This window comes from Neopsephotus bourkii, unplaced genomic scaffold (genome assembly GCF_033783945.1).
Source record: "Neopsephotus bourkii isolate Nb327-2 ecotype Australia unplaced genomic scaffold, CSIRO-AGI_Nbou_v1 NB_126, whole genome shotgun sequence".
Classification (NCBI taxonomy): Eukaryota; Metazoa; Chordata; class Aves; order Psittaciformes; family Psittacidae; genus Neopsephotus; species Neopsephotus bourkii.
In genome coordinates, this window is record NW_026900643.1 from 999,019 (window position 1) to 1,009,942 (window position 10,924).

The 10,924-nt window shown below is 43.4% G+C and overlaps 1 long non-coding RNA gene across 1 annotated transcript in view; it reads left to right on the plus strand.

Moving 5' to 3' along the window:
• The window catches only part of LOC133219441 (uncharacterized), a 56,154-nt gene extending 45,617 nt beyond the window's left edge, over positions 1-10,537 (plus strand). The window contains exons 3-4 of the long non-coding RNA XR_009727438.1: positions 7,398-7,460; positions 10,187-10,537. This is a non-coding gene — a long non-coding RNA (uncharacterized LOC133219441). The remainder of the gene's footprint in view (positions 1-7,397; positions 7,461-10,186) is intronic.
• The last annotated feature ends 387 nt before the right edge of the window (positions 10,538-10,924 follow it).

The following is a 10,924-nucleotide window of genomic DNA, read 5'->3' on the forward strand; positions in this document are numbered from 1 at the left end:
TTGTTCTGCATTCAGTAACATCCTTCTCCACAGACGTCCCTTATCTGTAATATTGTATATTGGGTCAGTACATTCAAGTAATGCACAGAAGTAGAATACCTGAGGTGGAATCCAGACTGGGAAGCACTTGGCACAGACTGAATCATATTGGAACTATAAAAAGCCCATTTTAGCAATGCTGGACAGTAAAGCCAGAAAAAAACACAATTAGTGCTATCTAAAATTCACCAGTTTCTGCAGAGTGGCTGGAAACTTCCTGTATACCTTCTTTGGGTTTGCTTGCTAATTCTTTTCCCAGGACTGAAAGCTGTTTCCCTCTCTGAAATGGCTGTCAATACCTGCAGCCAGCTGGGGAGGGAGAGCAGGGGGAGCACATTGTTGGTGCCACCTGAACATATGGCACATGGGCATCCCTTTCCCCCAGCCCTCACTGCCGCTATGGTGCTCCAGCCACTCCAAGGCTGCATCATCCAGCATCCTCAATGCAAACATCGCCATTGCTTTAACAAATGGTGCAGTACTGAAACAAATGCATTCCCACGGGAAAAGGTTTTGGCTTTTTTTGTCAAAATGCTGATTATTTCTTTTAAGTTAACATGTTTCATCAAATGGGTTTCAATTCTAGAACGTATAAAGCACCTTGAAGGTTGGTAGCTTTGCTTTTTGTTATGAATATCATACCTGTTTGTTAATGCTACAGGTCCTTCCTTGCTCTTCTGTCCCCAAAAGGGTTGAGGCATCACTTTTGTCATAAATAGGAAACACGGTCATTTTCTATTCATAGGGGAAGCACTTTGTTCTCAGAGAAGGATGAATTATGTAGTCCAAACAGGTGACACATAGTAGATGTTATTGCTTTCCACAACCTGAGCTGTAACCCAGCTGTGCCCTTTGCTTTTGCAGATGTCAGCCCTACCATCTGCTGATAAAAAAGAAATAGATGCATCGCTGTGGAAACACTGAGCAGTTCTGTGGTCTTTTGTGCACTCTGCTCAGGCTGTGCATTTTTACATAGCATGACCTTTATTGATTCTTTCAAAAAATGAACTGTCCGAGATGGAAAACCTGAAATGTGTATTGACAGAGATTCCTTTTAGGACAAAGAATACAATTCTTTTACAGAAGTGTTAAAACCAGAAGATATGAAATCAGTTAATTTCCTCTGAAAATGTTTGGAAGAGCTTCATAAAAATAGAATAAGTGATAACAGGTAACAGAGCTGCTCAGAGGGCGAGTGGGATAGGAAAAATACTTGCTCCATTGAAGTCAGAGGTAGTTTTGGAATTGCTTTCAGTGGAACAAGGATTTCATCAACTATAACGTTTAATGCGCCACAATTTTGTGGCATTTTGAGTAAGGAGGATGCTGTGTCCTGAAATCTTTCTCTCTGCTGTAGGCATGAGCTGGCATCTGGTAGTTAGCTGCTGTCAGGGGCTGGCTGGGAAGTGGTGCAAACAGCCAGGGAAGGGGAAACCTGTGTGCAGGTTTGCATGCCTCCCATTTCCTGCATCCAGGCCAGCTGTTGTCTTCCTCCTCTCCTGGAAGCTACAGAGGTGTCTTTCTGTACACGAGGTCCTCCACTCTGGTTTCTCCAAGGGTCCCTAGGACAGCTTCTCTCAGCTGGCCCTCCTGAGAGCTTATTCCCAGACCTGCCAAATCAGCTTTGCTCTTCCTCTTTGTTCCGTGCCACTGCCCCATGTTCTACCAACAGTGATAAGATAGGCCAGAAAACAAAAGCCCTTTTGAAGCCTCCATCCTTGTTCATATCTACTCCTGGCCCCAGCTGGATAGCAGAAGGTCTTCAGTTGCAGTCTTTATTACTAGGCTCCAGGGAGACAACCTGAAGTAAAACACTGAAGCAACTGCTTTGTGTGCTGTAAAGGACTTACCAGTGGTTTTGTTTCCTCTTCTTCAATTAATCAAATTTTAGATGGTTCTAGAAGGAACACAAATGTTGTGGTTTAGCAGACAACCAAATAGTTTCAGTGTGCTTAAGAGCACAGCAAGTAGTTTTAACTCTGCAGTGTTGTGCTCTTCATAGCTACTGCTATCATGAAGTACCAAAAAAGTGTATAAGTAGTCAAATGAAATCACTTAAATTTAACTGGGAAAATATAGCCGTCCTCCCTGGGTTCAGATTTTCAGTGTCTGTATTCTTCTGGGACTAATGGCAGCAAACTTCATTTCTGCTCTTGCATAGCTTTTACATGCAAGCTCCATTTGAGTAAGTACTCAAAAGTCTAGGCTTAACAAACCAGCTTTCCTAATTCAAAAGGGATGGAAGACAAATTTAGGAGTACTGTGCTGCTTTGTGTTACTGTGAAAGAGCATGTATTCTTCAAACAGCCACAAACAACGTCAAGTGTCTTCAGACTCCCTGAAGAAAGACGAAAATGGGAAGATACTACTAAAAATAGGAAAACAGGGACTTGTGCTATTAGGCCATTAGTCTGGCTGGTCTGAGAGGGGCAATCTAGTGGAGGGACTGGCTGCTGTATTCATCAGCATTGTCTGCAGCCTGAAGATTCCTTTTGGCTGATGAAGAATCGGGACAGTTTTCTATGTCTGGTTATGTGAAGGCTGTTTGTGGAAGTTATGACACTTAAATTTGTGCAGGAGATTTCTGAGGCTGTTTCTGAGAGATGATTTACCATAATAGCAGGTGAAACTGCAGACTCCTCCAGAAGAGAACATTTGATGTCTAACACAGACAGCTCCTGATGTAAATGTTTATGAAGAGTTTGTTAAGTATGTGACATTGTATGGTAATGCAGAAATTATCCTGCTAGTGAATGATATGTTGTGATTATAAAAATCAGTGGACGAGGAATGGATGAGAATGGTGCCAAAACAGGACACTGCTGTGACAAATGTAGTGCCAAGCAAGTGCAGCAAGAAGAAAATCTATTAACTACATATATTCACTTAGTGGCGTATCTTGAATTCGTCGTTTTAAGATGCTGTTAAAATTAATGCTGTCGTGAGAGATGCTTTTAGAATTATGTATAAAATTGCCTAATTAGTAAAAAAAATTAAAAAAGGCATTCCAATTAGATGCTAGATCTTGGGAGAGAAGCAGTGAGCAACTCAGTAAGCCATGAAGCACTCACTAAATGGACTCTCCTTGGAGATGAGTGCTTTGCCTCTGATTTCCAAGAACTGCCTTGCAGCAGGAACTGAAGATCATATCTGCAAATCTTTCCATTTCAAAAGGTATTCTTTTATTTATTTAAGAGGCATTTTATTGAATGGATCCAGACTGCAAATCAGTGCGTTTAATTAAGTGAAATAAATTACCCTCTTACTGAAACTCTCTTTCATTTATGGATGCAGGCCGCGAAATCGCTGGTCACTAGTTTTCATGTCCATAATTTAATCTCACAGTGAAACAGAGGGAATCCCTGATATTTACCTCTGGCAAAACAAATGCAAACATTTCTCAGATATTATCTCTTCCCATCCAGCCCACTGTAGGACCCAGAACAGGTTTAATGACCTGCCTGTGTGCTGTGGAATCTGTAAAATCAGAACAGCTAAACCTCTGGTCCTGCTGGGCAAATGGCTGATAGGAGAGACCAACACATTGTAAAAGGCAGAATGGTGTCAGAAATAAAGGAAAAACACAGGAAGGTGCAGGAGCATTCTGCATACATACAGAAGTGCTGGAAATGCCAGAAGACACAGGCAGGGGGATGCACTGGAGCAAATGGGGACCTCTGGAGGTCCAAGCTGTGATAACCAGATCTCTTTCAGGTGGGGTTGTTCTCTGAGATGCACCAGTTGAGTTCTGAGTGTGGTTAAAGGCAGGGAGGGAATGAGCTGAGCGTTTTTGCAACCCAGACAGAGCCTCAGGTGTCCCTTAACATGGATTTATCCTCTCCACCATCTGTGGCTGTGAGTGTTCATACTTTCTGGCAGTAAGCACCTAGAGGTATAATCTTCCCTGCCGTGGCAGTACCCAAGTCAGTAAGTGAAATCACAGCCTTGTATTGATTTTATGTTCTGTTGATAATGAATTTGGGAATCCTCTGGGATTAGGTATATGTGCTGACACAGAGCTATGGGGAGGGTTCCTGTATTCCTGTTGCACAACAGCTAGCCATTATTGACACACACATTTTTGTAACAGTGATGTATTAAAATTCAATATGTGTGTTTCATTTGAAATAAGAGGTGGGGGAGGTGTAGAGGGGCCTGCTAATCCTAATAAAAGGAAACCCATTCAAATGAGTAATTTTATAAACTACCGAGTACTTGTGCTGAATAAGAAGTTACTGCCAGAGCTACTTCTATTAGCTCTGGCAATAACAGGCTGATTTTGATTATTAAAGCCACCATGAGGGAATACCTAGCAGCAGATGCTGCCAGTGAACCACACAGACTTTGGGCAGGAGATCCTTTCAATATGCAAGTGTAGGGAAACATTTCCTTTAATAAACCTGAAGAAAATGAGATTCCCACTGCATTCAAAACAAAACTATTCTGCAAAAAAAATTACAATGGTACTATCAGGCTGTACATAAATGATCTTTTTGCTCTGCTAGGAGGTACATATTGTGTGGTATGAACACACCATTGCACCATCTATGCTGTGCAATGCTTGAAACACATGCAGCAGAGGCAGAGATACAGGGGGACATGCACCAGGAAACCTGGAGAAGCTCCCAGTGTCAGACGCTGCCTTGGGCAGACACTGTTACAGCCACTTCCCTCTGAGTACTGAGAGACACAGAGCAGGAGCCCCATGTAAGCAGCCTGAAATAAATATTAGAAACCATTTGAGAACCAACTTTAATAGTTAAAATTTGATGTTTGTGCTTTGGCAATTTATACATTAGCATTTCCTGATTCTTGCTTATGGAAGGCAGTGCTTGTAACTTTTACAAAGCTCCCACAATCCTCAGAATTTGCTTAGATAGTGATTTTGAAGGCATGTGCTGCTAATCAATGTGTTAATGATTTCTTCCATGCTGTAATCCATCATTTTATCACAGCACACAATTTAGCAATTTGCTTATGCTAATTACTACAACAGCTAGAGCAGTTCTGAGCACAGCTCTAGGCTATGGCAACAGAAATGTTTGCTGTGTTATTTACATTTCCTCCCTTTACTGGGGGAAGGCCCAGAATCCACAGTACACCTGGAAATATTTACTTAGATACCAAAGATGCACATCCTGCAATGGGCAGGTTTCCCTCGGTGATCACTGCAAAGGAGACATAAGGAGACTCATCTGAGCCCACTGCACTCAGAGATGCAGATGCGAACAGGCTACAGACAAGAATCAGAGGTAAAAGGGGCTTCTTGCACTGCTGCTTGTAGCAGGGTAAATGTGTTCAGGGATGAGAGCAAAGCAGGGATCAGAGCAAAGCAGACGCAGCAGTTTGGCAGATAGAGCACTAGGCAGACATTGTACTTAGGCTTTATCTTCCATCTTTTGTTGTATTGCCTGTTTAGGCTGCTTTGACCTTTCTCAGGGCAAGAAGCATTGCCAGTGAATCCTGCTGGCGTGTGTTCCTAACTGAAGGTATTTTGCCAGTGCAGTCAGCAGTGTGTGGGCATGTGTCCCTGCTCTAGGCTGCCCACTGGGGTAAGCAGAGCTCCTCTCCTTCCTGCCTGTGCTGTAGAAATTTAAGCACGGCTTAAGCACAAGAAGGGGATTTGCTGTATCTAACCAGTAGCCTCCCAGTACAGCAGCTGATGGCAGTGCTAAGTGTGGAGGAGCCTTCAGGGTGTCCTGATGTGGGATTTAGTCAGTGGTCCAGTGTGACCACTCTGCCCAGTGTGACATAGAGTGTGGCAGCTCTGAGGGAGCTTCCAGGCATTATATGGGCACAGAGACACCCTTCTCCATCCCGTCCTGGGGGAACCTAGCAAATGTCCTCATCAAGTGGGGAAGTGTCAGATGCTCTCCTGGTCAGAGCTCTGCACCTTGGTGAGTGCAATAGCCAGTGCCTCAAGAGAGTGAGCACTTGGGTGTTTTAGAGAGCAGTTGTGGCTGGAGGGCATTTGAACCTACTGCCATGCCCCTCGACTTGCTGGGAACTTGAAGGCAATGTTGAAATTGCAGCCTGTCATGGAACAATAGTTTTCAACCTCCATCATAATTGCCCTCTTAAAAGTAGCACAGAAGACTTTCCTGACAAGCCATTACTGCTGAAAGGACAAAGGGAAAGTAGTTAGTCGGCTGTGTTCAGAACTGGGTTATCAAATTAGCTTCAGCCACTTTCAATTACAGAATCTCATGGTTTTGAAATGAGCTGTAAATGAGGGGCTATAATTCTTTGTCAGCAGTGAGCAAAAAGAACATAATCATCATTATTTAACAGGGGCCTACAGTCTAGCTAGCTCCCAGATAAGTTTGTCCAAGAAAAGAAAGTATTCAGTTGGCATAAGCAAGGCAAAAGATTATCAGCTGGCCAGGCTTCAGTACATTTCTCCAACCTGCAGCTATGGAAGTGACTCTGGGACTCATCCAAGAGGGACTTACTCCCAGAGGCACTCTGAACTACTAGGTAATGAAACATAAATACCACAAAAATAAGAGCAGTATGGGTTGTCCCAAGCATGCATCATTCCACCTTGAGCTGGTGCTTTCTTCTGCTGTGACTTCCACTCTGCTTGAAGACTGTTGTTACTGTAACGGTGGTGTTAAATTCTACCTGTCTGGTAGTTGTTGGGTATTAGTGCCATAACAAGGAGAGGGAATATCTGTGCTCATGCCAATAGAAAGAAGGTTCATTTGTAGGATCAGGCAACCTGCTGGAACCAGGGCCTGTCCTGCTGCACCTCATTTTCCCAGTGCAGTCAGCCAGCCCCTTGGTCTGGGTGCAGTAGACAAGCTTGCCCAGGGACCACTGGATCACCAGCAGTGGGTGCAAATCCAGAAATGCAAGGGCACTTAGGGTTTCTGAGGAGCTGGTGCCATGCTGTCCCCATTCTCCAGGATGCTTCAGGAACCCATAGCCAGGTTCAAGGGAATAGCTATTCCTGTGCAGCCTCATAGGCTCCCTCCCCGGTCAGTCTATGGTTAGGTTGCTTGGGGTGGTCAAAATCTGAGAGTCAGAGCAGTGCCTGAGACCTCCGAGGACATCTTCCACAGTCCTTTAACAATATGCACAGACAGCGTCAGTGAAATTGTCCAGGCTTCTTGGTCTCTGAGGGAGCTGGTGATGACGTCCAGATTGCTTTTCAGTGCATGGTCCAGAGCAGCTACAGTGAAATAAACTGCAAGGACACCATTGTCATGCAGGCATTGGTGGCCCACCAAGGGAGCTCAACAGATATCTTGGCAGGCTTCATTGCACACTTCATGACATTTATGTTCTCTCTAACTCAGGCTCTGAAACCAGTTTTAATACATTAGAGGTTGAATTATGGTCTCCCTTTTTTTCAGTGCCTCCATCTGGAAATGTGAGACCATGCTTCCTCTCTGTATCTCAGGATGGCAGCTGTAAGGGTAAGTGTGAGAAGATGAGAAAATTCAAGGATGGAGTCGTGGTAACCAGTATAGGCTTGTGTATATGGCACAATACATGGTGCCATGGATGGATGTATATACCACATGAACTCAGCTGCACTAATCCTCCCACTGCATGCTCTTAACACAAAGTGAGCTTGGGGTCATTTGTCACATCTTGAAGGTAAATCCTGATCTGGCCCATCTCACATGAAGCTTTGTAATTACTCCACCTAAGTCTAGATTGACACATCTACTTAAGGAGCTTACACCACCCATGAAGTAGTGGAGGAAGAGGTGTCACCAGATGTATGACAAGGTGGGGGTAGGAAAGCAAGTTTGAGCATTGTCTGATACATTTTCAGGAAAATTTTACAGACCAGATGAACAATCCGGAGACCATTTTCCTCCTTCTGTTCACTGGATTTCAGAGATCAGATTTACTGCCTTATGGCTGTTGATAAGTTTGGCCCAAACATCTGGGGCGAAATTCTGTCTCTGCTGAAGTCAAGAGAGTTTTGTCATTTATTTCAACAGGTCATTGACTCTTTAATTTGTGTTCTGCCTTTCTGAATCAACACTGCCCTCAGGCTTGGGAATATATTTAGATTTACACACAGTCATGAATACACACACAAATGAAAGCGACAGAGAAAGAAACCATTTCAAGTCCCACAGCTTTTATTAATTTGTGCAGTCCTTGCTCTGTACATTAATTTTTTTTTTCAACAAGATGTCTATTCTATACAAGTTACAAAATGGATATCCGGGGAAAACTCATGCCATTTCACACTAGATTTGTTGTTACTGTCAGGAACTGAGACATAGACTTTCTTGTTTTCCTTGACATTTTTGTGGAGTTTATTTTGTTCTTCACCATAAATGGAGTTTCACTGACAATGCCTAATAGCTGCTGAAATTGCTTTGAAGTTTTCCTTGGGAAACATCATAATATTGTATCTGAAAATTAAATGATTGAAATGATGTGGAGGTCAGTCGGTTGTGCAGTATAAGATTGTAGCAAAAAAGGTGCAAAATGTTTCCTTCATGGATGCATTGCTTGACTAAGGGTTATAGCATTTACCCTCAACTTGCTGGTCAGAATGGCCAAGAACTCTCATTTTGAAAAACTGAAGTAGATAGAAAATTAACATTCTGATTAGCCCTGGAACGGAAGGATCTCTTTTCTCATCAGAGAGACAGACATTGAGAAGACCAGCAACGTAATTTGGGCACAATGGGGTGGGACCATCAGAGCAGGAGTTTTATTCAGGTGCTGAATGAAAAAGCAGGGCTTGGGTTCAGTCCTGGGTTTGTTGCCAAGGTCATGTGCTGCTTCCATGCTGTGGTTTCACTCGCAGGAAATGGGAGCTTGATCTTTTGCCTTTGTTGTGTTTTCTTCTTCTGTGTTGACACTTAGGTTTTAGACACTTTACAGGAAACAGAGGGAGTCTTGAGGCCTTGATTTTGTCAGGTCCACATAGTCCTGCTACAAATCTATGTGTTATTAACTGCAGACAGTTCTGTATACATTGTCAAGTCCCAAAGTGCTAGTTGGCTCTTGTAGAACCTGTTGTCAACTCTGTTAGTGCTAGGAAAGTAGTTCCAAATTTGAGCTGTAAACATACTGGAGACCATTAGCAAGTCAAAGCCTTCTCTCAGGGATCTGTAAAATTCACTGCAGTTCCTCTTTGGCTTTCAGGAAAGAGAAATCCCACCACCTTCCCTTGCCTCCATGACCATAGTACATGCATACGCTCATGCATGGAGTGCAGTACATGTGCACTCACAGCCAGTAAGAGGAATTAGCACTTCAGTGTGCAAAACAAAGGGCCAGCTGGTGTGGCTGTGTTGTGTTTATACACCTTATTCACGCAAAGCTCTGTTAAATGGTCTAATGAAACAAGGTGCTTTGAGGGAAAAGCCCATTTAACAGAATAACAAATCCCATTAAGCTCAGTGGAGCTGGAAATGTACTGCATAATAAATTAATTCTGAATTTGTGGCTTTGAACATAATTTTCCAGGTCTAGACTGATACATTTTTAAGCTTGTATGCAACTTGGCTAATAAGCTCAGCATTGGTTTTCCTTTAGATACATTTTGCTGATAGTTTTTCTCTGTTTCTATAAAAGCAGCAGTTTTGTTGCTCTGTCCTCCTGCTACAGAAGGAAGAGCTGTCGTTACGCAAACTGCAGGAGCACTTTGCAACTCACTGTTCAAGAGTGAGACCACAAGATGCAAGGTATCACCCAGACCTGTAAGCAATGGACTGTCCCTGTCCCAAAGGCCTGCCAATCTAAGGCAGTCCATGTATCCATAGATCAGGAAGAGAAGAAATGCTCTCTTAAAGTGACACCATCAGCTTACAATATGGTTGAATATGACTTGGTACAGGGCCTACAGTAATAAGCCAGGAGACAGGTTTTACTATCTACATATAATTCAGCATGAATGTGGCTATGCAACTTCCAGGCCAGATCTGGAGTGCCCACTGCACTGTGGGAACCTACTTGGGGCCTGTCCAACATCTCAGCTTTGGGCTCTGTCACACAGTGTAAGCATATGTTGTCTCCAGTGCAGCATGCATCGAGTCTTGTCTTGAAATGATCTTGCTGGCATGCTACTCAAGAGATACAGGAGCATCAACACAGTAAAATCGTGGTAGAATTAATTTGAGCAACTTCCCTTTCAGTTACCACTTAATTTGAGCAACTTCCCTTTCAGTTACCACTTCTGACTGATCGCAGCAGCTACATGGATTAAACAGTGAAATCACCAAATCAGGCTACTTGAATAAAAGCTGAATTTCCATCCTGTGAAGCCAGAATGCATCCTGCAAAGCTCTTCACTGACAAGGCAGCTCAGTCAGGTTATATAATTGGCACCCTCATAAGCTTTTAATCTTTGGCAGAGTGGTACTCAAAGGGAGTGAAGTTCTCTCCTACCCTTGAAAATATCAATGAAACTCAGAGAATGCTTACTGCTGAATGTCCCACGATCACAAGAAGCCAAGAGCACACTGCCTTAGTACCAACGAGAAAAGAGCTTTTGGAAAGTCAATCTCCTTCCTCCTAAAAATAAATAAATAATAAAACAGTGATTTTCGGGAGTGTTCCCAGCAAATGAACTTGGGTCCTTTGGGTCACTGATTCCTACTTTATGTGATGTGAGAGCCCCAGATCCAATCCAGAGGCTACTTTTTCACAGCTTCTATTCAGGAACAGTGGAAATGTGTTCTCTGCCTTCCTGTGGCAGGATGGAAGCTTTGCCTAGCCTATGTGGACATACCATTGTGGTGCAGTGAGCCCCTCAACACAGCATTTACAACCTCCCGAGGGACCAGGTGAGCTTGGGACCATGGAAGCCCATTCTGGGGCTTGAGTTTGAGCAAGCAACGACTCTGTCCTTGTAGGCTGACAGTGCACATGCTTTTCAAGGGCAACAAGGATGCAGATAGCTGAA